Source organism: Stomoxys calcitrans, chromosome 2 (genome assembly GCF_963082655.1).
Source record: "Stomoxys calcitrans chromosome 2, idStoCalc2.1, whole genome shotgun sequence".
NCBI lineage: Eukaryota > Metazoa > Arthropoda > Insecta > Diptera > Muscidae > Stomoxys > Stomoxys calcitrans.
The window spans coordinates 37,299,083-37,324,455 of record NC_081553.1 but is presented as its reverse complement, the minus strand read 5'-3'; the positions used below and the strand labels follow the sequence as shown (position 1 = coordinate 37,324,455).

General features: G+C 31.1%; 1 protein-coding gene across 1 annotated transcript in view; it reads right to left on the bottom strand.

The window, feature by feature from the left end:
- LOC106088077 (DNA polymerase alpha subunit B) overlaps positions 1–25,373 on the bottom strand; it is a 405,448-nt gene that overhangs the window by 226,621 nt on the left and 153,454 nt on the right. The window lies entirely within an intron of this gene.

Genomic DNA, 25,373 nt, shown 5'->3' with positions numbered 1-25,373 from the left:
AACTTTGTCAAAATTTTATTTTTATAGAAATTTTTTTCAAAATTTAATTTTTATAGGAAACTTTGTCAAAATTTTATTTTTATAGACAATTTAGTCAAAATTTTATTTTTATAGAAAATTTTGTCAAAATTTTATTTTTATAGAAAATTTTACCAAAATTTTGTTTTTATAGAAAATTTTTTCAAAATTGTATTTTTATAGAAAATTTTTTCAAAATTGTATTTTTATAGAAAATTTTGTCAAAATTGTATTTTTATAGAAAATTTTGTCAAAATTGTATTTTTATAGAAAATTTTGTCAAAATTGTATTTTTATAGAAAAATTTTGTCAAAATTGTATTTTTATAGAAAATTTTGTCAAAATTTTATTTTATAGAAAATTTTGTCAAAATTTTATTTTTATAGAAAATTTTACCAAAATTTTATTTTTATAGAAAATTTTACCAAAATTTTATTTTTATAGAAAATTTTGTTAAAATTTTATTTTTATAGAAAATATTGTCAAAATTTTATTTTTATAGAAAATTTTGTCAAAATTTTATTTTTATAGAAAATTTTGTCAAAATTTTATTTTTATAGAAAATTTTGTCAAAATTTTATTTTTATAGAAAATTTTGTCAAAATTTTATTTTTATAGAAAATTTTGTCAAAATTTTATTTTTATAGAAAATTTTGTCAAAATTTTATTTTTATAGAAAATTTTGTCAAAATTTTATTTTTATAGAAAATTTTGTCAAAATTTTATTTTTATAGAAAATTTTGTCAAAATTTTATTTTTATAGAAAATTTTGTCAAAATTTTATTTTTATAGAAAATTTTGTCAAAATTTTATTTTTATAGAAAATTTTGTCAAAATTTTATTTTTATAGAAAATTTTGTCAAAATTTTATTTTTATAGAAAATTTTGTCAAAATTTTATTTTTATAGAAAATTTTGTCAAAATTTTATTTTTATAGAAAATTTTGTCAACATTTTATTTTTATAGAAAATTTTGTCAACATTTTATTTTTATAGAAAATTTTGTCAAAATTTTATTTTTATAGAAAATTTTGTCAACATTTTATTTTTATAGAAAATTTTATTTTTTATAGAAGATTTTGTCAAAATTTAATTTTTATAGGAAATTTTTTCAAAATTATATTTTTATAGAAAATTTTGTCAAAATTTAATTTTTATAGAAAATTTTGTCAAAATTTTATTTTTAAAGAAAAATTTTCTCAAAATTTTATTTTTATAGAAAATTTTGTCAAAATTTTATTTTTATAGAAAATTTTGTCAAAATTTTATTTTTCTAGAAAATTTTGTCAACATTTTATTTTTATAGAAAATTTTGTTAAAATTTTATTTTTATAGAAAATTTTGTCAAAACTTTATTTTTATAGAAAATTTTGTCAAAATTTTGTTTTTATAGAAAATTTTATCAAAATTTTATTTTTATAGAAAATTTTGTCAAAATTTTATTTTTATAGAAAATTTTGTCAAAATTTTATTTTTATAGAAAATTTTGTCAAAATTTTATTTTTAGAGAAAATTTTGTCAAAATTTAATTTTTATAGAAAATTTTGTCAAAATTTAATTTTTATAGAAAATTTTGTCAAAATTTTATTTTTATAGAAAATTTTGTCAAAATTTTATTTTTATAGAAAATTTTGTCAAAATTTTATTTTTATAGAAAATTTTGTCAAAATTTAATATTTATAAAAAATTTTGTCAAAATTTTATTTTTATAGAAAATTTTGTCAAAATTTTGTCAAAAATTTTATTTTTATAGAAAATTTTGTCAAAATTTTACGTTTATAATATATAACCAGAGGGATACACAGGTCGTCCCCAGCCTTTTAGGTTAAGCTGGTCTTTTCGACTCGGATTCAGACAGCGACAATGTCAATGAAATAGTCATCGTAGCCGAATCAAGAGATGAGGGCATCGGTATGACGGCAAAAGTGAGCTCTGAGAAAGATAAGGAGCCGCCCTTATACGCCAGAGTAGCAAGGAAGCACAACGGAGATGAGATGATGTATGCAGTCATCGATATCGGCTATGCATCGGGTAGAATTAAAAATGTTGGGATTATTGAACATGTATTGAACTCTGAAGAAGGTCCACCCATATGAATTATGAGCTGTGAGTATAGAGGGGACATGTATTGATAACGTCAAAAAGCTCGATTTGAATCGTATTAATAGCGAAAACGCATCTATGACACAATTACCACATTAACCACGGTCGACAACCCTGTCTATTAGCTGTACTCTTCCCAATGCATGTAGTTTTGTGTAATGACAGACATTCTTTCTGTGACAAATGACACTTCTTCCGTATTACGTATGATTTCATGCATCTATTGGAAGTTGTATTGATGGCTTCGAACGCTAAGGCAACAGCAACGGCTCTCGCTGTTGTTCCGTGTGCCCAGGTTCGAATCCTGACCGAATATTTTGTTACAGAAAATTTTGTTAAAATTTTATTTAATTTTTTTCATTTTTTTTATTTTAAATTGTTTTAACATTCTTTGGTGTAGCCCAAAAAGGAATTTGAAACTCTTCCCAAGTTTTTTGTTGTTCAGTGTTGTTTACAACAACTGATAACCCATGTCGACTAGTCATCATTTTTATTTATTTTTGCCTTTTTTAATTTTTTTTTTTAATTTTATTTTTATTTATGTCGTACTACACACTTTTAAATTGTCAACAACCAGGTAACAATAATATATTTTTTTGTTCATATCTCTATGTAGGGCTAGGGCGAGAAAAAAGCAAACAAACGAAAAAATAATTTATATGACTCATTTTAATGAGTTTTACTTTTCATTTTCAAAAGGCGAAAAAAAATAAGAACCTAAACAAAAATATTTTCACAATACTAAAAAAAAAACTCTACAATAATTTGTTTCCTAATCATTTGGCGGAAAATGCAATAATGTAGTTTTACAACCAAATCGCCCCTCCATACCACCACCGCCAGCAGCACCTTCAACGCCTTTACTGCCGCTAGCCAACCCATAAATAAATAGAGTTGTAGAGAGCCCCATCCACATAGTGTACTACCACCATAAAGTTCCACCTGAGTGAAAACGGAAACTGCAAAATAACAGACCCTCACAACTATGATGTAGTCATCATGAACGTAACTGCCATCTGAGTGATTACTAACTCTAGACTAGTATTTGTTGCGCTTCCGAACATTTTGCGATACTTTGAAATGTGAATGATGTTGTAAATATTCGTTTGTGGTTGTTGTTGTTTTGTTAAACAAAATGAAAACACGACAAAAAAACACAACAACACCATAGATAACTTATAATTGAAGAAATTGTTCTTAGGCCCAAAAAGGGAACGAAGTTTGATTAAAGTGCAAAATAATGTTTTTGTTCAGAAATTATCATAAACACCGTATCAGTCTGAGAAAAAGGGGAAGGGGGGAGATGAAATAATAACTAATTTTTAGAAATCACTCGTAAAAATAATTAAAAATATAAATGAGTTACTATAGGGAAAACAAGTTTTTTTCGTTTGCATCTTGAGAAAAAAAGTACTTTCCAAGAACCAGAAAGTGAAAGGGTAGATTTTTGCAAAGAACAACAGATGAATTGGCTAACATATTGAAACAAAACTATGTTGGTGAAAAAGCAAAAAAAAAATATGTAGAGTAGATGGTACAGTCGGAACACAATCATGTTAGAGTAGATGGGTACAGTAGGAACCTAAACAACATTCAATGGAAAATTTTCAGAAAATTTTTTATATTTCTGTAGAAAATTTGAGGAAAATTTTTTATATTTCTATAGAAAATTTGAGGAAAATTTTTTATCTTTCTATGGAAAATTTTCGGAAAATTTTTTATCTTTCTATGGAAAATTTTCGGAAAATTTTTTATCTTTCTATGGAAAATTTGAGGAAAATTTTCTATATTTCTATAGAAAATTTGAGGAAAATTTTTTATATTTCTATAGAAAATTTGAGGAAAATTTTTTATATTTCTATAGAAAATTTGAGGAAAATTTTTTATATTTCTATAGAAAATTTGAGGAAAATTTTTTATATTTCTATAGAAAATTTGAGGAAAATTTTTTATCTTTCTATGGAAAATTTTCGGAAAATTTTTTATCTTTCTATGGAAAATTTTCGGAAAATTTTTTATCTTTCTATGGAAAATTTTCGGAAAATTGTTTATCTTTCTATGGAAAATTTTCGCAAAATTTTTTATCTTTCTATGGAAAATTTTCGCAAAATTTTGTATTTTTCTATGGAAAATTTTCGGAAAATTTTTTATCTTTCTATAGAAAATTTGAGGAAAATTTTTTATATTTCTATAGAAAATTTGAGGAAAATTTTTTATATTTCTATAGAAAATTTTCGCAAAATTTTATATATTTCTATAGAAAATTTTCGCAAAATTTTTTATATTTCTATAGAAAATTTGAGGAAAATTTTTTATATTTCTATAGAAAATTTGAGGAAAATTTTTTATATTTCTATAGAAAATTTGCGCAAAATTTTTTATATTTCTATAGAAAATTTGCGCAAAATTTTTTATATTTCTATAGAAAATTTTCGGAAAATTTTTTATCTTTCTATGGAAAATTTGAGGAAAATTTTTTATATTTCTATAGAAAATTTGAGGAAAATTTTTTATATTTCTATAGAAAATTTGAGGAAAATTTTTTATATTTCTATAGAAAATTTGAGGAAAATTTTTTATATTTCTATAGAAAATTTGAGGAAAATTTTTTATATTTCTATAGAAAATTTGAGGAAAATTTTTTATATTTCTATAGAAAATTTGAGGAAAATTTTTTATATTTCTATAGAAAATTTGAGGAAAATTTTTTATATTTCTATAGAAAATTTGAGGAAAATTTTTTATATTTCTATAGAAAATTTGAGGAAAATTTTTTATATTTCTATAGAAAATTTGCGCAAAATTTTTTATATTTCTATAGAAAATTTTCGCAAAATTTTTTATATTTCTATAGAAAATTTTCGCAAAATTTTTTATATTTCTATAGAAAATTTTCGCAAAATTTTTTATATTTCTATAGAAAATTTGAGGAAAATTTTTTATATTTCTAAAGAAAATTTGAGGAAAATTTTTTATATTTCTATAGAAAATTTGAGGAAAATTTTTTACATTTCTATAGAAAATTTGAGAAAAATTTTTTATATTTCTATAGAAAATTTTCGGAAAATTTTTTATCTTTCTATAGAAAATTTTTTATGTTTCTATAGAAAATTTTCGGAAAATTTTTTATATTTCTATAGAAAATTTTCGGAAAATTTTTTATATTTCCAGAGACAATTTTCGGAAAATTTTTTATATTTCTATAGAAAATTTGAGGAAAATTTTTTATATTTCTATAGAAATTTTTCGGAAAATTTTTTATATTTCTATAGAAATTTTTCGGAAATTTTTTTATATTTCTATAGAAATTTTTCGGAAAATTTTTTATGTTTCTATAGAATTTTATTTTTTATTTATTTATTTTATTTTCTTTATTTAAAGTCAATGTAGTAGAGTACTGTAGGACTGCTGCCCCTTAAACTAACTACAAGCTCCATGACCCCAGCTAATTGCCACTCGTATAAATCAATTGCATAAAACTTTTAAATAAAAATTATTTACATATTGCTGTCAACAAAGAAAATTAGATATCCGATAAGGACTCATTAAAAAAATACATTTCATAAACTTTTAACACCTCAAAGTCAACAAACGTCATGTTGCTTAGTTTTCTATTTTGTCTTCTACGATTGACATGTTGGACTTGCATTATTAGCATAAATTACAATTTAATTAAGAATTATTTCCATCTGGCATACATCTGTATGCCATGACTGTTTTATGGCACAAAAAAAAATCAATTGTAGACTATGTCGTTTGTCTATCATCAATGCAATACCCAATGCATATTCAATTAAAAAAAGCTAAAGTCAATGATAAATCAAACAAAAAAAAAACAAAATAATTATAACTTTTTTCCCTCTATTTAAGTTGAACTGTTTTTACAAAATCCTTCTTGTTGTCTTTTGGAGAAAAAAAGGCAAACGAAACATATTCCATAGATATATTGCAACAATGTGGACATAATTATATAGCAATAATCAAATTCAAAAAAAAAAAATCAAGATATGGCAGCCGACAGACAGTTGCAGTAAATTGAATGTAATCAGAGTATTGTATATGGGACATTCCATGATAAATTGAAATGTAGTAATGCAAGCAACAAAATAAATAAAAATCAAAAACTTGAAAATATGAAGGCTAGCAAGGATTTTCTATGAATAAGTAAACTATTGCATGTAATAAAATTATTGCAATATGGTGCATTCCATAGCAAATTGAATTTTTTCTATGTTTAAGATTTAAATGTTGAATTTTGGCATGTACCTCCTGAGGAATGCCTCCAACACTATTGTTTTTATTGTTTTTATTCAATGATGCTACAAAATTGTATAAATTACATCTCTACAATTTTCTGTGAAAGCCCCATATATACTCCCAATATATTTAAAGCGAAAATAAAGAAAATCCAGCACGCAAATTAAGTCAATTTTATTATGACCGACATTTGGTGTGGCAGACTTTTCTATCTCTCTCTCCAATTTTTTTATTTAATTAGTAATGACGGCAATGCAAATGATGGCGACGCCATAAAGACATGTCTGTTATATTTAAATTTTCAATTTCTGTTACAAAATTGTAAACCTGGCAACAACAAAATATTCATAATGTAATACAAAGACATGACTTCCAATGTAATTAGTGTTTTTATAAAACAATTTCTATTGTTGTAATGTGATACGCTAGCTTGGGAGTATAAAAGTTATGAATGATTTATTTTTGCAATTTTCGTGTTTTTTTTTCATATTTTCCACACCACCCACATATCCGAGAGAAAATGCCAAAGCGCAATCTATCCCCTGCTTTTCTCTTTGATGGTGGTTTCATTGTATAAAACAATTTATTAGGCTAATTATCACAGTGTAGTAATACAGTGGAAAGAAAGAAACAACACAGCTGATATGCATATGAATGCATATTACATGGAAATATTTTCTTTTTTATTACTATTATTGTTTTTTTTTTTCAAAACAATGGTTGGTTATGTTACGCATTGATGCCAGACAATAGTGTCTAGATGAAGATACTATTGTTGCTAGTTTTTTGTTAGGCTATGAGTTCAGGAAATGGAGCTGAGTTCATGTATGTCATGTACGATGGTTGGTGGAGAACACAGTTTTTACATTTTCATAAAAATAAACAACTGTGACAGGAGGTCATTCACTTAGAGCAGTGAGAATAGTTTTTTTTTTCAGAAAAAACGGAAGTAAACGAAATGAAAATAAATAAAAAAATAAAAAAAAGTAAAAAAAAAAATAATAATAAAAAACAAGTAAAATTATTAGTAAAATATATGAAAAAAAAAATAAATAAAAACATAATAAAAAGAAAAAAAATTAATTAAAAAACACGTTAAAAATTAATAAAAAAAATAAAACAAATAACAAAACAAAAATAAGCAAAGAAATAAATTAAAAAATGAATTAAAAAAAAATAAAAAAAAAATAAAAATTTATTAATAAAAAAATAAAAACAAAAATTGAAAAAATAAAAATATTAAAATGAAAATGAAAAAAAAAATAATTAAAATATTATTAAAAAAATAAATAAAACAAATAAAGAAATTAATAAATAAATTTAAAAAAAAATGTAAAAAGATCAAAACATAAAAATGAAAAAAAATTAAAATGAAATTAAAAAATTAATAAAAAATTAATAAATAAAAAATATATATAAAAAAATAAATCAAAAATTAAAAATAAGATAAAAAATAAATCAAAAATATAAAAAAATAAAAATAAATCAGAAAAATAAAAATAAATCAAAAAAAAAATAAAAATGAAAACAAAAAATAAAAATTATAATGAAAAAAATAATAAAAATAAATAAAAATGAATCAGAAAAACAAATAAAAATTAAAAAGACACAAGTAAGAGCATGCTAAGTTCGGCCGCGCCGAATCTTATATACCCTCAACCATTGATCGCATTTGTCGTGTTCTATGCGCGGTATCTCTTTTTAGACAAACATATTGGGTTGCCCAAAAAGTAATTGCGGATTTTTTAAAATAAAGTAAATGCATTTTTAATAAAACTTAGAATGAACTTTAATCAAATATACTTTTTTTACACTTTTTTCTAAAGCAACCTAAAAGTAACAGCTGATAACTGACAGAAGAAAGAATGCAATTACAGAGTCACAAGCTGTGAAAAAATTTGTCAACTACGACTATATGAAAAATCCGTAATTACTTTTTGGGCAACCCAATAGAATATTCAATAAGAACTGTTATGCTATGGGAGCTAAATATATCAAGTTATAGTCCGATTCGGACCATAAATGAATGCTGAACATTGTAGAAGTCATTGTGTAATATTTCACACCACGTCGTGCAAAATTTCATTCCAATCGGATAAGAATTGCGACCTCTAGAGGCTCAAGAATTCAAGACCCAAGATCGGTTTATATGGCAGCTACATCAAGTTATTGACCGATTTGAACCTAATTTAGCACAGTTGTTGTAAGTCATAGCAAAACACGTCGTGCAAAATTTCATTCCAATTGAGTAAGAATCGCGCCTCCAATCTGGAGGCTCACGAACTCAAACCCAAAATCGGTTTATATGGCAGCTATATCAGGTTATGAACGGATTTGGACCTAATTTAGTACAGTTGTTGGAAGTCACAGCAAAACACACCGTGCAAAACTTCATTCCAATCGGGTAAAAATTCCGCCCTATAGAGGCTCAAGAAGTCAAGAACCAAGATCGGTTTATGTGGCAGCTATATCAGATTATGGACCGATTTGAGCCAAATCGGATAAGAATTGCGCCCTCTAGAGGCTCAAGAAGTCAAGACCCAAGATCGGTTTATATGGCAGCTATATCAAAACATGAACCGATATGGCCCATTTACAATTCCAACCGACCTACACTAATAGGAAGTATTTGTGCAAAATTTCAAGCGGCTAGCTTTACTCCTTCAAAAGTTAGCGTGAAGACGGAAGGACGGACATGGCTAGATCGACATAAAATGTCACGACGATCAAGAATATGGGGTATCAGACGAATATTTCGAGTAGTTACAAACAGAATGACGAAATTAGTATCACCCCATCCTATGGTGGAGGGTATAAAAAACTCTGAAGCGAACTTAAACCGTATGATTGAACTTATATTTTTTTTACAAGTTTTTTACCTGTTCGGGCGAAGATCATTAAATTTTACTATTTTTGTTTGTTCTCTTTCGAGACTAGCTCAATGATCGCAAATAGAAATTAAAAAATCTGAGGATTCGGCGGAGCCTAACCTGAGCACACGGAGCAACAGCGAGAGGCTTTGCCGCTGTCTGGCGTTCGAAGCCATCAATACAACTTCCAACAGATGCACAAAATCATGTGTATACCATGGAAGTAGTGTAATTGTGTAGACCCAAAATCTGCCATTACACAAAAACACATGCATTGAGAAAAAGTAGCTAAAAGGCAGGGTTGTCGAGCGTGGTTAATGTGGTATTTATATCATCGAGGCGTTTTCGGAATAAATTCGTTGTAAGTACCCCTTGCCTTGCAAATAACCACAAGTCTTATATCTATACTTGCTCAAAAAAAATTAAAATATATGAGTTCTCAAGACAACTATCGATTGATCTTAGCATGCAATCTAAAATGCAGTTCATTCTTTTTCTCTTCATAAAAGATTGTCTGTAGTGTTTTTTTTTTTTGGAAGAGTCCATCACTTTTAAACAAACAATCAAAGTAAGATATTAAAAAACTATGTATGTATGACAGAAAGCAAAAACAAACAAAAAAATCAAAGCCACCACATTGACTGAAACTCGATGCCTATTTCTTAAGAAGAATTAAGGGCTTCTTTGAAAATCAAAATAAGCCAATCGACCGTTTTTTTCCTCTATAAGGCAAAAAAAAAAGATAAAAAGTATATCATCAAAGAGGGGAAAACAAAATAAACAGCTTGCGTTTTTAAAGCAATATTGAAGACATGAAAAAAAGCACAGTGGGGTGAAAACCAAAAAAAAAAATGAATCTCTGTTTTTTTGTTGATTTTAAAAAATAATTTTGTTGATATCGCAAGGGGGGCGGACCCTCCCCCCTACCGCGAAAGTACCACCGAAAAATATAAGTTGACCGATCGGGGCAATATGGGACTCAAATGAAAGGTATTCAGGAGTAGAGTACGAATTCCATATTAAAAATTGGGTCCAAGTAACTGGGGGACCGCCCCAACCCAAAAACCCCCTAAAATAGGTTTATTGGACGATAACTACAATATGGGATTCAAATGAAAGGTATTCGGGAGTAGATTGCGGATATAGGCAGGAGGGAGGAACAGACTTTGTAATTTGTTGATATCGGAAGGGGGCGGACCCTCCCCCTTTACCACAAAAACACCATCCAAAATCAAAAGTATGGAGCTATAGAAACAATATGGGTATCAAATGAAAGGTATTGGAGAGAAGAATAAGAATATGGCTGGATCCAAAGAACCAGGGGGCCACCCCATCCCCAAAATTCCTCCAAGCAGACAAGAACGTTCATATCAATATGGGGCTCAAATGAAAAGTATTCGGAGTAGATTATGAGTCTGGCATACAAAATCAGATTGAAGTAAAACATAGGGGGTCACACCAACCCCTGAAAAAGCTCCAAATGGGCATATTAGCCAATTATGACGATATAGGACTCGTTTGGGGATTGCCCCACCCCAAAATATCTTCCTAATCGGACGTATTTACCGACAATTGCAATATCTGTCTTATATAAAAGCTATTTGGGAGTAGAGTACGAAATTGATACTCATTTTTGGGACAAAGACCCTGGGGTCCACTCCACCCTCAAACAGAACTTATTTACCGATCTTGCCAATATGGGGCTCATATCAAATGTATTTGAAAGTGTAGCAAAAGAAAGGCATTGGGGAGTAGAGTAAAAATTTGCTCATGAACCGAGCAAGGGAAAACTTCTCACACATCAATGAGTGCTTTCCTTTTCAAGTTTAAACTCAATGATAAGGGACCATTTTATAGGGAAGTCCTAACGGCGTGCCGCAGTGGGACACCTCAGTGGGGAGAATTTACATGACGATGCATGGCTTGGTACCTCACAAATTTCGCCAGCTTTAAGAAGGATAACCACCGCTTTAAATTTTTTCGTACGTAGGCGTTCAGCGTCATAGACGGGCATGAATTCGTTATCCGCATTCACGGCGAAGTTTTCCCACCCTAAAAAGACATTAGAGAGCAAAAGAAGGCGCAGCGGAGCGGGCCCGGTTCGCCTGGTATTAAATATAAATGAAAGCCACCGTAGCGCAAAGGTTATAATGTCCGCATTCAATGCAAAATGGGTTCGAGTCCTGGCTAAAACATTAGAAAATAAGCGATGGTTATCCCCTCGTATTGCTGGCGATATGACAGCAAAATCCTTGACAAAATGCCTAAAAAGGAGCGGTACCCTGCTACTTTTTTCACCTTACTTCGGAACCCAGTAGCCAAATCGATTTGAAAATAATGGACAAAAATTTTACCAATCGCTTTGGTAAAATTTAGAACAAAATCTTAAATACCCCATTCAATTTAAATGCAATTTATCATTTCGATTTCTCTATATGACGGCAAGGAGCATTACTTTCATCTGCGAACCCAATATGACAAATTTCTTGGGAAAACTGCTTTAAACAACTTAAACCGGCATATGGAGGCTTTGTAAAGTTATATGAAGGCTATGCCAAGGCGGTGTCTTTGGCCTGAAAAGGCTTAAACTATTAGGGATTTTTTCTACGGGCCTATTAACTCCATCCTTAAATGGAATTTTTCACTACCCAGACCAAACAAGAAAATCATTGCAAGAGTCCTTATGTCAAATTCTACTTTAATAATACAAAAAGCTTGAAAATTTTCAATAAATTGTCCCACTGCGCAAAAGTACAGTTGCGTGATTCCTACTGTCCCGTACTACTACTATATAAAAAAGCAAATAAAGCTATGAAATTTAGTTTATGTTATAAAAAACAAGCAATAGCTTCAACATTTTAATTGAATTACGAGCATTAAGTAAATATTTGGTGTATATTCAATAATGACGTAATTCCTACTGTCCCCATCTATTATCATAATTTGTAATTTTTTTCTTTCATTTGATATAATGAAAAATTAAGGCGTTTAGTGTCATATCCGAACATACTTATCTATATCCATGCTACCAAATGAAAAAAAAATAGTATTTTAATCTTTTTCATCCCACTGTGCAGCAGTGCAACGTCAAAGCTAGAATCATAAAAATGAATTGAAAGAAAGTCAGTTAATGATAATAAAAACAGGCAAAACACACAACGCAGAACAGACGTAATAATTGTAAACATTCCGCAAAGAAGCAAATAAAGGAAAACGGAATAAAAAAACTAAAAAAAACATGACGAACTGAAAATAAAGCGATCTTATAAATCTTGCTTCGCTCACAATTTATAAGAAAATACAATAACAAAAAAACACAGTCTTAAGTGTATGTAGGATAGAGGCAGCTCACAACAGCAAAAAAACAAAATTGTATATACGCAATATATATATACATATATATATTTTTTTTTTTTGCTATACATATGCGTTTTTTTTTTCATTTTGTTTGCTTGTGACAGTCGTCGATTATGTGGAAAAATAAATGAAGTAACAGAAGGCAAGAGAAAAAAAACTAGGAAGGGGGAACAACAAACCAACAGCCACTCAGCAGAAATAAAAAAACAGAAATGTGCATTGAGAAATATAAAAACTTAATAATTTCAAACAGATGACGAGAAATGGACAAGGCAAGACTTAAAGCGTCGCATATTCGACCAGGAATTGCAATTGGAATGTGTATGTGAGGTAGAAAAAAAACAAACAACCGGGGAGATAAACGCAAACAGGGAAGCAAGCAGCAGTTGGACTTTTGCTTTTTTTTATGTAGAGCAATGAGAAATTATGCAAAGTTTGCAATGTTGTGCAAAGAATTCCAAAGAAATGAAGCAGAGTTAATGCACACTTGAAAATGGGATTAAAGAATATTTTTGATGAAATTCAATGTGAAGTAAAAAATTCAAGCATGAAAGTAAAGTCATATATTTTATGTTGATACAGCACAACAATAGGACTTTATTGACAATATTACAAAAAATATTGACAACATTACAAAAAAAAAAAAAAAAAAAAAACAAAAAAACAAAAAAACAAAAAAAAATAAAAAAAAAAATTAAAAAAAAAAAAAAAATAAAAAAAATAAAAAAAAAAAAAAAAAAAATAAAAAAAAATGAAATAAAAAATTAAAAAAAAATAAAAAATTAAAAATTAAAAACAAATAAAAAATAAAAAAAATAAAAAATAAAAAAAAAATAAAAAAAAATAAAAAAAAATAAAAAAAAAATAAAAAAAAAATAAAAAAAAAAATAAAAAATTAAAAAAAAAATAAAAAATTAAAAAAAAAATAAAAAATTAAAAAAAAAATAAAAAATACAAAAAAAAACAAAAAAAAAAATAGAAAAAAAACAACAAAAAAAATACAAAATTTTCTTTGAAATAAAATTAAAATTTTTTTTAACATACTTTCTATTCATACTTTTCTATTCATTCATAAAAAAATAAAAAAAAATAAAAAATACAAAAATAATAAATACAAAAAAAAAATACAAAAAATAAATACAAAAAAAAATACAAAAAAATACAAAAAAAAACAAAAAAATAAAAAAAAATAAATAAAAAACAAAAAAAAAATTCTTTGAAATAAAGGGGGGGGGGGCGGACCCTCCCCCTTACCCTTATTTTCAGAAACGCCAAATCTCGGAGATGGGTGGTGCGATTCAAGCGAATTTTTGTGTGCTCTTGTAAAGTTCCCTAAAAATAAAAATTTGGTTTCTAAATTTCGGATGGGGTACCTAGGGGGGCTGCCCCACCCTAAAACCTACCAAACATATATTTAGACCAATCACGACAATATGGGACTCAAATGAAAGGTATTTAGGATAAGAAAACATATCTGATATCCAATTGTCGAACCAAGTGCTAGGGGGACCACCCCAAGCCCCAAAATACCCCTAAATCGGACATATTTTCCGACCATGGCAATATGGGACTCAACTGAAAGGTAGAATACGAATCTGATATCCAAATGTGGGACCACGTTTCTGGGAGTGCACCCCCTACCCAAAACACTCCCAAACAGGACTTATTTACTGACCATGGGAATATGGGGCTTAAAAAAAAGATAGTTGAGTGTAGAGTTAGAGTCTGATAACCAAATATGGGATCAAGTGCTTGGGGGGCCGCCTCTCACCAAAAACATCCTCCAAAGGGGACAAATTTACGACCATAGCAATATGGGGCTCAAATGAAAGGTCTTTGGGAGTAAAGCACGAATTTGATATAAATATTGGGGAAAAGTGTCTATGGGGACACGCCACCTCCACATCACCCAAATAGGAAGTATTTGCTGACCATTGCAATATGAGGCTCAAATAAGAGGGTTTTTAAAGTGGAACACGAATCCGATATATATTTTCAAGTGGCCGCCCATACCCCCAAAACACCCCCCAAGCAGGTCATGTTTGCCGACTATGGGAATATGGGGCTCAAATTAAAGGTATGTGGGAGTAGACCACGTATCTGATATCAACATTAGGGGCCAACTGTCTAGCGGACGTCCCACCACCATAAAAACCCCCAAATAGGACATATTTGCTCACCAAGACAATTTGGGTCTTAAAGAGAGTGGAACTAAGAATTCATAGTTTTTAGGGGCAATACCCCAAACCGGACATTTTTGCTGACTTTTGCAATAAGGAGCTTAAATGGGATTAGAAAACGATTTTGATATTCAATTTTGAGGGCAATATGGGGTTCAAATTAATGATATATAGATATATGAGAATAGAGCACGTTGCTGATATATTTTCCGGGCTTAGTGTTTGGGGGATCACCCCAATCCCCAAAATACCCCTAAATCGGGCATATTTACAGACCATGTCAATGTGGAGCTTAAATGAAAGGAATTGGGGGTAGAGAAAGAATTGCTACCCATTTTCGGGACCAATTTCCTGGGGGTCTACCCCTTTCCCAAAATACCTCACAAACAGCAATTTTTAGGTATTTGAGATTAGAAAACGAATTTGATAAACAATTTTGGAGCCATGTGTTTGTGGAACACCTCATCCTGTACACTCCTCTTAAGCCAATGGCAATATGGGGTTTAAAAAAATGGTATTTGAGAGAAGAGCACGATGCTGATATTATTTCAGGGCCAAGTATCTGGGCGACCACCTCGAAAACACCACTAAATCAGACATCATGAGAATATCGGGCTGAAATGAAGTATTTCAAGAATGGAATACACCTTACATCCAAACTTAAATTCGTAGACCAATAAAGATCATGTGGGATTCAGAAAAGGCACTTATATTGTTAAACTGTTAGTCAAGTTAGCATGGCATTTCACTAAAAGATCTTTAATTGTGGAAAAGAAATATTCCAAGGAAACTTTTGTTCCATATAAAGGAAAAGAAGGCGCAGCAGAGTGGGCCCGGGTCAACTAGTTCTCTATAAAATAAAATTTTAAAAAAATATTTTATAGAAGTACCATTTTGACAAAATTTTAGATAGAAATAAAATATTAGTACAAGAAGCAGTTGTAGGGCGTCATATCTTTAATGCAATTCCTACTGTCCCTATCTACTACGAACAATAAAATGTTAATTTTGACTTTTTAACGATTAAAACCTATAAAATTGTTTGAGATCCTGCTATTTAACACATTTGAAACATTTAAAAAGGAAAAACACGAAATATTTTTTTTGGAGTAGATAGGGACAGTAGGAATTTTGTGTGAAATTTTATGTGAAATGTAAATTGATGTACAGAAATAATGGTCGAAGAGATTCTATACGTATATGACCTCAATACTGTGTACCAACAAACCCATATTGGTGGATTTCACATGTGTATGAAAGTTTTCTACAAAAATTAAAAAAAAAATTTACAAAATTTTCTATGGAAATTAATTTTTTCAAAATCTCTCTAAAAATAAAATTTTCTAATAGCCTTATTTTGACTAGATTTTCTAAAGAGGCAAAATATTGATAAAAAAAATATTTTGTTTAAGCCTGATTTCTTTTGTGAAATTCCTACTGTCCCTATCTACTATGAAGAAGAAAAGTTAGATGTTGACTTTTTGAACGCTTTAAACATCTTAAATTGCTTTATTTGTAGTTAATCTAGACATTCGAAGAATTTAAAAAAGTAAAAATCGAAATGTGTTTTTCTGCAGTAGATAGGGACAGTAGGAATTTTAACAAAAAAAAAAGAGATTTTTGTCAAATTTACTGATTTTTTCAACGAAAAGGACTAAAAATAGAAATTTTAAGCATTTTAGTCTCTAATACAATTGACATGAAGTTGCTTTTGGTTAAAATTTGTTATTATTATCTCCATAGCAGAATAACAAGGAGTCAAAATTTTCATATTGAAAATATTACCACCTTAAAATGAGTCTTCAAACTTTCATATCGTTCCTATTTGTTCTAAAATATCTAACTTAGACAAATAATACAATGTCTTATTGTGATAAATTTTATGAATAAATTAAAAAGTCCAAAATTTTTTTAACGTTCGTTCAACTCCCGCAGGTGTGTTAAAAAAAAAAACAACTTCATTGAATAAAATTTAAACAACCCCATTTCTTAGAAGTTTGCTTGGTAATAGAGGCTTTTATTTCAATTTAATGTTAAAAATAGTTCAACATCAGTGGACAACTATTTTCCCATAGAAATTCCTATTTCAAAAGGAAACAGATTTTTAAATATCACACATACATACACAAATAATTTCGCATAAATTATTTCTTGGGAGGAAATCAAAAAACAAATGTGAAAAACAAAAACATATCTCAAAGACAGGATAAATGGGGTAATTGCATAGTTAGTAACCATTCCTCGATCATATAAGGGATGGTGGTTCTTTGTTGCCGTCTTTGGTCTAGTGGTTAAGGGCAACTTGAAGCATTCCTTCAAAGGATAATTACTTCATAGAAGAACAAGAGAAATTGCGTTACATTTTTTTTCTGTTGGCAAGATATTGCGATCGAGTTGGTTGGCATGCGGTGGAGTGGTGGTAGTGGTTAACAACCCCTTACAAAAATCATATAGGGGAATGAAACACAAATTTGAGGATCTACGCATGTTGCCATGGAAACAACAACTTGTAGAGTGTAAACATTTTTAGAAAGTTGTTTTTCGGTGGTTGAAAATAAAGAATATATGCAATTTTCTTAAACTTAAATTGCGTTTTACAAAATAGAGGAAAAGAGGAGTCAACAATAGCAAAAGGAGTCTACAATTGCATAAAACTTCATTCCTTTGGAAAACAAAAAGATAGATTCATGTTCTAACCTGGGGTGCCATAAGTAAAACCATAAAATTTTCTTTTTAATTTTTTGTTGGTGTTAACAGTACCAAAAATATACTTCTAAAATAACAAACAGAGTTGCCATAGCTCATTCGTATAACCGAAGATTTGCATATAAGCGAAAATGTTTCATATAAACGAATAGTTTTCATATAAACGAATATTTTTCGTATAACCGAATTTTTTTTTTTCGTATAGCAAAATATCTTTCATATAACCGAATATTTTTTTCGTATAGCTAAATATCTTTCATATAACCGAATGTTTTTGTATATAGTGACGTGGTGACCTTGGGTCATTTCCGCCACTGTCGCTGAATATCTGGGTTCAAATTAATAAAAAAAAATTCACGATAGAAAAAAATTCATCAAAATACATTTCTATAGACTTCAAAATTGTTAGTAAAAAAAATCCCATGTAAATTTATATTAGAATTTCTTTATATATTCTAATTAATTTTCTTGTCTAAACAACCGTTTTTAATGAGTGTGGATCTAGTCACAATATCTACAAACACATGTGAAACACTGGACCCTCACTCACTAAAAACAGCAGTAATATGAAAATATGAGTGGATCGAGTAAACAATTTAATTGAAATTTTCATTATTTTTAATAATTTTTTAAAATTAAAAAAAGTCACTGTATACATTTATGAAAAAATCCATCCAACAAAAAGCTTGTTTTTTTAAGGAAAATAAACAAAATGTTATTGCTAATAATCACCAGTTTAGCAAATAGTTGTAAAAAGACAATCCTTTAAGCTCTATGTGAAAATTAAGTTCATATAAACGAATATTTGCAGTTAACCGAATATTTTTCTATAAGCGAATATTTTGCATTTAAGCGAATATTTTGCATTTAAGCGAATATTTTCCACATAAATGAATATTTTTTACATAAGCGAATATTGTTCATGTAAGCGAATATTTTGTTCTTATAACAAAATATCTTTCATATAACCGAATATTTTTTTCTTATAATAAAATATCTTTCATATAACCAAATATTTTTCATATGGTGATGGGGTGACCATAGCTCAGGGGTTAGCATGTCCGACACTGGCGTTAAACGCCTGGTTTAAAATCAGAAAAACATTTTCAGCGGTGATTTCCCCTCCTCAGGTTGGTGAAGTAATTACCTTTAGTAACCAGTTGTGGAGGCCACCGCAGCGCAGAGGTTAAGACGCTGAACGTCTGGGTTAGTAACCTGGCGAGACCATCATAAAAACAAATTTTCAACGGTGGTTATCGCCTCCTAATGCTGGCGAGATTTGTGAGGTATTATGCCATGTAAAAACTTCTCCCGCGTCATTCATATAACCGAATATTTTTTTATATAGTGAGGGGGTGATCGTGGCTCAGGGCTTATCATGTCCGCCACTAACGCTGAACGCCTGAGTTCAAATCAGAAAAAAATGTTCAGCGGCGATTTCCCCTCCTAAGGTTGCTGAATTTAATCAGCAGTGGAGGGCACCGCCTATGACGCTGAACGTCTGGGTTCGTAACCTGGAGAGACCATCTTAAAAACCAATTTTCAAAGGTGGTTATCCTCTCCTAATGCTGGCGACATTTGTGAGGTACTATGCCATGTAAAAACTTCTCCCGCATGCACACGGTGCGGATAGTGGAATGTTCCATACGGAGTAACAGCAACGGTAGTCGCGGACAATCAGCGGTATCCCCCTAAAGTTCAATAATCTGCTGCTTCTACATGCTTCTGAGCATTGTGGCTAGGGAGATTGCTACGACCATAACCGTTAGGTTAATATAGCTTTCTCAAACGGTTACAGACACTATGCTATCCTGCATACAATGCCTGATATCTTAGGCTAGGTGGATTAAACATTGCATGAGTCTAAGAAGCCGATTCTCCTCTCGCTGAAGGGAGCACCAATTTAAAAATAATTTTGTTTGCAATATTACCAATATGGTGACCCAAAAAACAAAGGGGAAGGCCCCACCCAGACGGGCATGCAGTCCGATATGAACAATTTGGTTCTCAAATGAAAGGTATTTGGGTGTAGATTATGAATCTTATCAGGCAAGGTGGGTCAAAGATTGCATGAGCCTTAGAAGCCGATTCTTCTCTCGGAGAAGGGGACACCAAATTAAACACAATCTTGTTTGCACTATTACCAATATGATGACCCAAAAACCAAAGGGGAAGGCCCCACCCAAACGGGCATGTAGTCCGATTTGAACGATATGTCTCTCAAATGAAAGGTATTTGGGATTATGAATCTTATCAGGCAATATGGCCCCGTTCGGAGCCGGTTGTTCCCTCGGAGAAAGAGCACCATTTTAAATAAAACTTTGTTTGCACTTTTACGATAATGGTAACTCAAGAAACGAAACGGTAAGGCCCTACCCAAACGTTCTTGTAGCCTTATAAGCCGTTTGAAGCCTTAAAAGCCGATTCTCCTCTAGTAGTAGAGAGCACCAAATTAAAGAAAATTTTGTTTGCACTTTCACGATAATGGTAATTCAAAAAACGAAAAGGGAAGGCCTTACCCAAACGTTCTTCTAGCCTTATAAGCTGTTTGGAGCCTTAAAAGACGGTTCTCCTCTCGTAGAAGAGAGCACCAAATTAAAGAAAACTTGGTTTGAACTTTACGATAGTGGTAAACCAAAAAAACGATGGGGGAAGGCCCTACCCAAACGGGCTACTAGACTTAGAAGCTAATCAGAGACTTAAAAGCTTCTCGTAGAAGAGAGCTTGCAACTTTAACATAATTTTGTTTGCTCTTTTACGATAGTGGTAACCCAAAAACCGAAAGGGAAAGGACCTACCCAAACGGGCTTCTAGCCTTACACTCTAATCGGAGCCTTTAAAGACGATTCTCCTCTCGTAGAAGAGAGCACCAAATTAAAGAAAATTTAGTTAGCACTTTTACGATAACGGTTACCCAAAAATGAAAGGGGAAGGCCCCACCCAAACGGGCATGTAGTCTGATTCGAACAATATGGGTCTCAAATGAAAGGTATTTGGTAGATTATAAATGTTATGTCAAAATGACCACCAAGTATTCGATGGACCGCGCCGTACCTAAAAACAAAAACATCAAACGGACAAATAATACGATTAGCGCCTCCTCAATCAATCATCCAAAAGAACATCGGGGACAATCGGAACAGTATAGAACTCAAGGGGAAGAGCTTTAGAAGTAGAGAACGAATCGGATATACGATGATAGAGGAATAAATCATGCACAAGGGCATGACTAAATGTACTGTACAACGAAGGGCATGGGTATCGAGGACTATATTTTTGATAATTTTGAATGTTATATTCTCATTTATGCCACTTTGACAGGTTATTTTAAACGATTGATTGTTTCAAATTAAAATAATGGAACACAGCTTGTTGGATGGATTTGGATTTAATCATTTTTTTAATTTTTGTTTAGTTTAAGTTCACTTTTATTACCAATAAAAGGTTTTTGTCACTTTTTAGAGTATCTTTGACTTTTATGTCGGTCTCGCGTAGATTAGATTCACTTTAATACATATTATTTCTCACTTGAAGTTATTCACATTACCATAATTCTGCTTTCATCACATTACCTAAAAAGAATAAAGAAAGAAAGATATGCAAATAAATAAATATGAATATATAAAAAATCGCAACAAAATTTTCATCGTTAAAGGTTTTTTAAACGCGTATATGCTTCGTTGAAAAAATAGTAAATAACATGCGTATTTGCTTTCAAATATAATAATAAGAATTTGTTTTTGTCTACAATAATATGTAGGGCACCAGGAAAACTATTTAAGTGATAAGAACTTTAAGGTTTTGTTGATACTTTGTTTTTTTCTAAAATAAAAATTATCAGCAACGGGAAAAAACGTCAACCAAATCAAATCAAACCAAAAAGCTAAGAATTTTTTTTTTTTTATTATAATAAAGGGTGGTCTATGAAAGAGTTGCGTTTTGAAGGGTTGTTCGGGGAAACCAAAAAAAAAGGGATTACAATTTTGGAGTGATTAAAAGTTTATTTAAATACATCTAAAATCCGGTCAATGATGGAACACCACTTTATTCATAGAGTGAAGAGTGGTCCACCGAAACCAAATAGGATTAACATTTTGCGGTGATTTAAAGTTTAATTAAATACTTCTAGAATCCAGTCACTTTATTCATAAAGGCTGGCCCGCACAAAAGTTGCGTTTTAAATTGAGAGTTCAATAGAGAGAGGTCTTCTCAAATAGATGATTTTAAATAGACAGAATTTTTTTAATGATTTAGTGTTTAATGAAATTTTTCTAATTTCCCCATGGTTGCCAACTTCCCACAAAATTTTCGTAAACCTTCAAACGTAAGCGATTTTCCACTCACGCTCAGGCACGACTTCTTTATGACGACTCACGTTCATCCAAACTTAGGCAAACTCGCTCACGACTTACGAGACACTCATGACTCAGGAAACACTCATGACTCACGAAACACTCATGACTCACGAAACACTCATGACTCACGAAACACTCATGACTCACGAAACACTTATGACTCACGAAACACTCATGACTCACGAAACACTCATGACTCACGAAACATTCACGAAACACTCATGACTCACGAAACACTTATGACTCACGAAACACTCATGACTCACTAGAAAATCACGACTCACGAAACACTCATTACGCACGAAACACTTACAAGGCACTCACGAGAAATCACGGCTCTTTATGACGACTCACGTTCATGCACGCTCACGAGACAAAAATTTAATTTAGGCAAACTTGCTCACGACTTACGAGACACTCATAACTCAAGAAACACTCATGACTCACGAAACACTCATGACTCACGAAACACTCATGACTCACTAAACATGAGTGTTTCACGAAACACTCGTGACTCACGAAACATGAGTGTTTCACGAAACACTCATGACTCAAGAAACACTCATGACTCACTAGAAAATCACGACTCACGAAACACTAGAAAATCACGACTCACGAAACACTCATTACGCACGAAACACTTACAAGGCACTCACGAGAAATCACGGCTCTTTATGACGACTCACGTTCATGCACGCTCACGAGACAAAAATTTAATTTAGGCAAACTCGCTCACGACTTACGAGACACTCATAACTCAAGAAACACTCATGACTCACGAAACACTCATGACTCACGAAACACTCGAAACACTCATGACTCACGAAACATGAGGGTTTCACGAAACACTCATGACTCAAGAAACACTCATGACTCACTAGAAAACCACGACTCACGAAACACTCATGACTCACGAAACACTCACGACTCACGAGACAGTCTTTACGCACGAAACACTTACAAGGCACTCAGGAGAAATCACGGCTCACGAAAAACTTACGAGTCACGGTTAAACAAATATTTTTCCATAAAGCACTCGTCTACTTCAAACCTTGGAATGAATATCTTTGAGTATGTTATTGAAGACATCTAACTTTGGTTACATATCAACCGCTAGATGGCCCACCCTTTATAAAATTTCCATTAAATTTAGTTTTGTTGCTTTTCGCATAAATGATAACATATAAAAAAAAACACACAGAACAATTTAAATCAAATAAAACGCTTGTGAACAATTTCCAAATGAAATAATGGGAGTGAAAAATATTTTTTTTTTACGAATAATACAATCAAATAAAATGTGCTGGCAGACTGGGTTGAAAAAAAAAATACATAATCATAAAAACAGGAAGATTATAAAAATTTAGTATTTAGTTATTGTTGTAGACGTTGATTTTTTTTTGCTGTTTTCATTTTTTGTAGTATGCAAACGACCTTCTGGATTTTATTTAAGTATTTAATGCAAGCAATACAAATTCATTATGTGGCTATGGAGAGTTAATTCAAAACGTGAATGGATAGTATACAAACATTTTTTTATACCAGTATTACGTAGTTAATGAATAAAATGAAATTTTAAGAACATACGGAAACATAGTTAAGGCTAGGTTTTTAGTGGAAATCTTCAGTTAGAATCTGGTGGTTATACCCAAGGGCTTGACTTAGTTGAAGGGGAAGGCCCCACCCAAACGGGCACGTAGTCCGATTGGGTAAAGCCTTAGATAACGCAAGGTTTTAGTGCAAATCCTTAAGCAAAATCAGATGGATAGACCTATGAGCTTAATTTTGTTGAAGGGGAAGGCCCCACCCAAACGGGCACGTAGTCCAATTGGGTGGAACCTTGGATAAGGCAAGGTTTTAGTGGAAATCTAAAAGCAAAATCTGATGGATAGACCTATGAGCTTGATTTAATTGAAGGGGAAGGCTCCACCCAAACGGGCACCTAGTCCGATTGGGACCATATGGGTCTTAAATGAAAGGTATTTGCGTGTGGATTACGAATTTGATATAAAGTACCACCTACAAGTAATGCTATCATCTTTGAGGCCGATCGGGACAATGTGCAACTCGAACTTTGGCTCCTAAGGTCCATTCCGATGCCACAGGGATATGTGAATGAAGATGCCTTCTAAACGAAACGAAAGCTTACCAGAGCGGAACACTCACACATGTGATCTATAGTTCCCTCTTTCTGGACATTCTTACAGATAATGTAGGAATTGTTGTAAACTATAGCCAGTTACAAGTTTCTATGGTAGGAAATTATATCATACTGAACCTAAATGTCTTAAGTGGGTTTGCCTGCAGACTGCTTCCGGATAAGCATAAGCAAGAAAATTGATGTACGGGACCCTCACATAAATGATCTATAGTTCGCTCTTTCTGGATGTTCTTACAGTTTATGCAAAATTGTTGCAAGCACTCGCCAGTTATAAGATTCTATGGTAGGAACTGGAACCACAGGTGAAGAGACCCAAGGGCTTAACTTAATTAAAGGGGAAGGCCCCACCCAAACGGGCACGTAGACCTTTTGGGACCATATGGATCTTAAATGAAAGGTATTTGCGTGTGAAGTACAAACGTGATTTAAAGAATGTGTTAGCTATCTTGTGTGGTGGCTATCCACCCACAAGGAATATTACAAACTTAAAGGCCGATCGGAACAAGAGAATGCAGATGCCTTCTAAACTCAACTAAAGCTTATCAGTATGGGACACTCACACAGGTGATCTATAGTTCGCTCTTTCTGGAACTTCTTACAGTTTATGTAGAAATTGGTGTAAGCACTTGCCAGTTCTAAGGTTCCACAATAGGAAGTGAAATGCACCATTCATCTATTGATCCTTTGATATTATAATGGACGTAAACGTCTTAAGTGTGTTTAATTGCTGACTGCTACTGAATAAGCATGGAAATCGATTATTTGGTTTAAATTGAACTGGAACCACAGATGAATAGACCCAAGAGCTTAACTTAATTGAAGGGGAAAGCCCCACCCAAACGGGCACTAAGTCCGATTGGGACATTTTGGGTCTTAAATGATCTATATTACCCTCTTTCTGCGCCGTTACAGCTTCTGCAGAAATTGTTGTAAGAAATTTGATTTTTTGCTACAATTTTGTCCACAGCTGTATTTTTTTCAATACTTTTACAAAGAAATCCAACAAAAAAATTTAATTTTAATAAATTAAAAATAAAAATTTAATTGCAATACAAACAAGTAAAAGCGTTGATAATTTCGACCTGGAGGCCTACTTAGGGAGGCCTATATTACCATATTGACCGATTCGGATAGAACTTGCCACTGATGTTGTAAGTCATAAGATAGGGTTTTGGGCCAAATTTCAGCCAAATATGGTAAAAATGTAGCTTCTAACGGCTGAAGAAGCTGAAGAAATCCGGAGATCGCTTTATATCGGGGCTATTTTTTTGATTTTAGACCGATTCGGATCATACTTGGCATGGATGCTGAAAGTCATCACACAAGTCTTTGTTTCAAATTTCAGCCAAATCGTATGAAAATTGGGG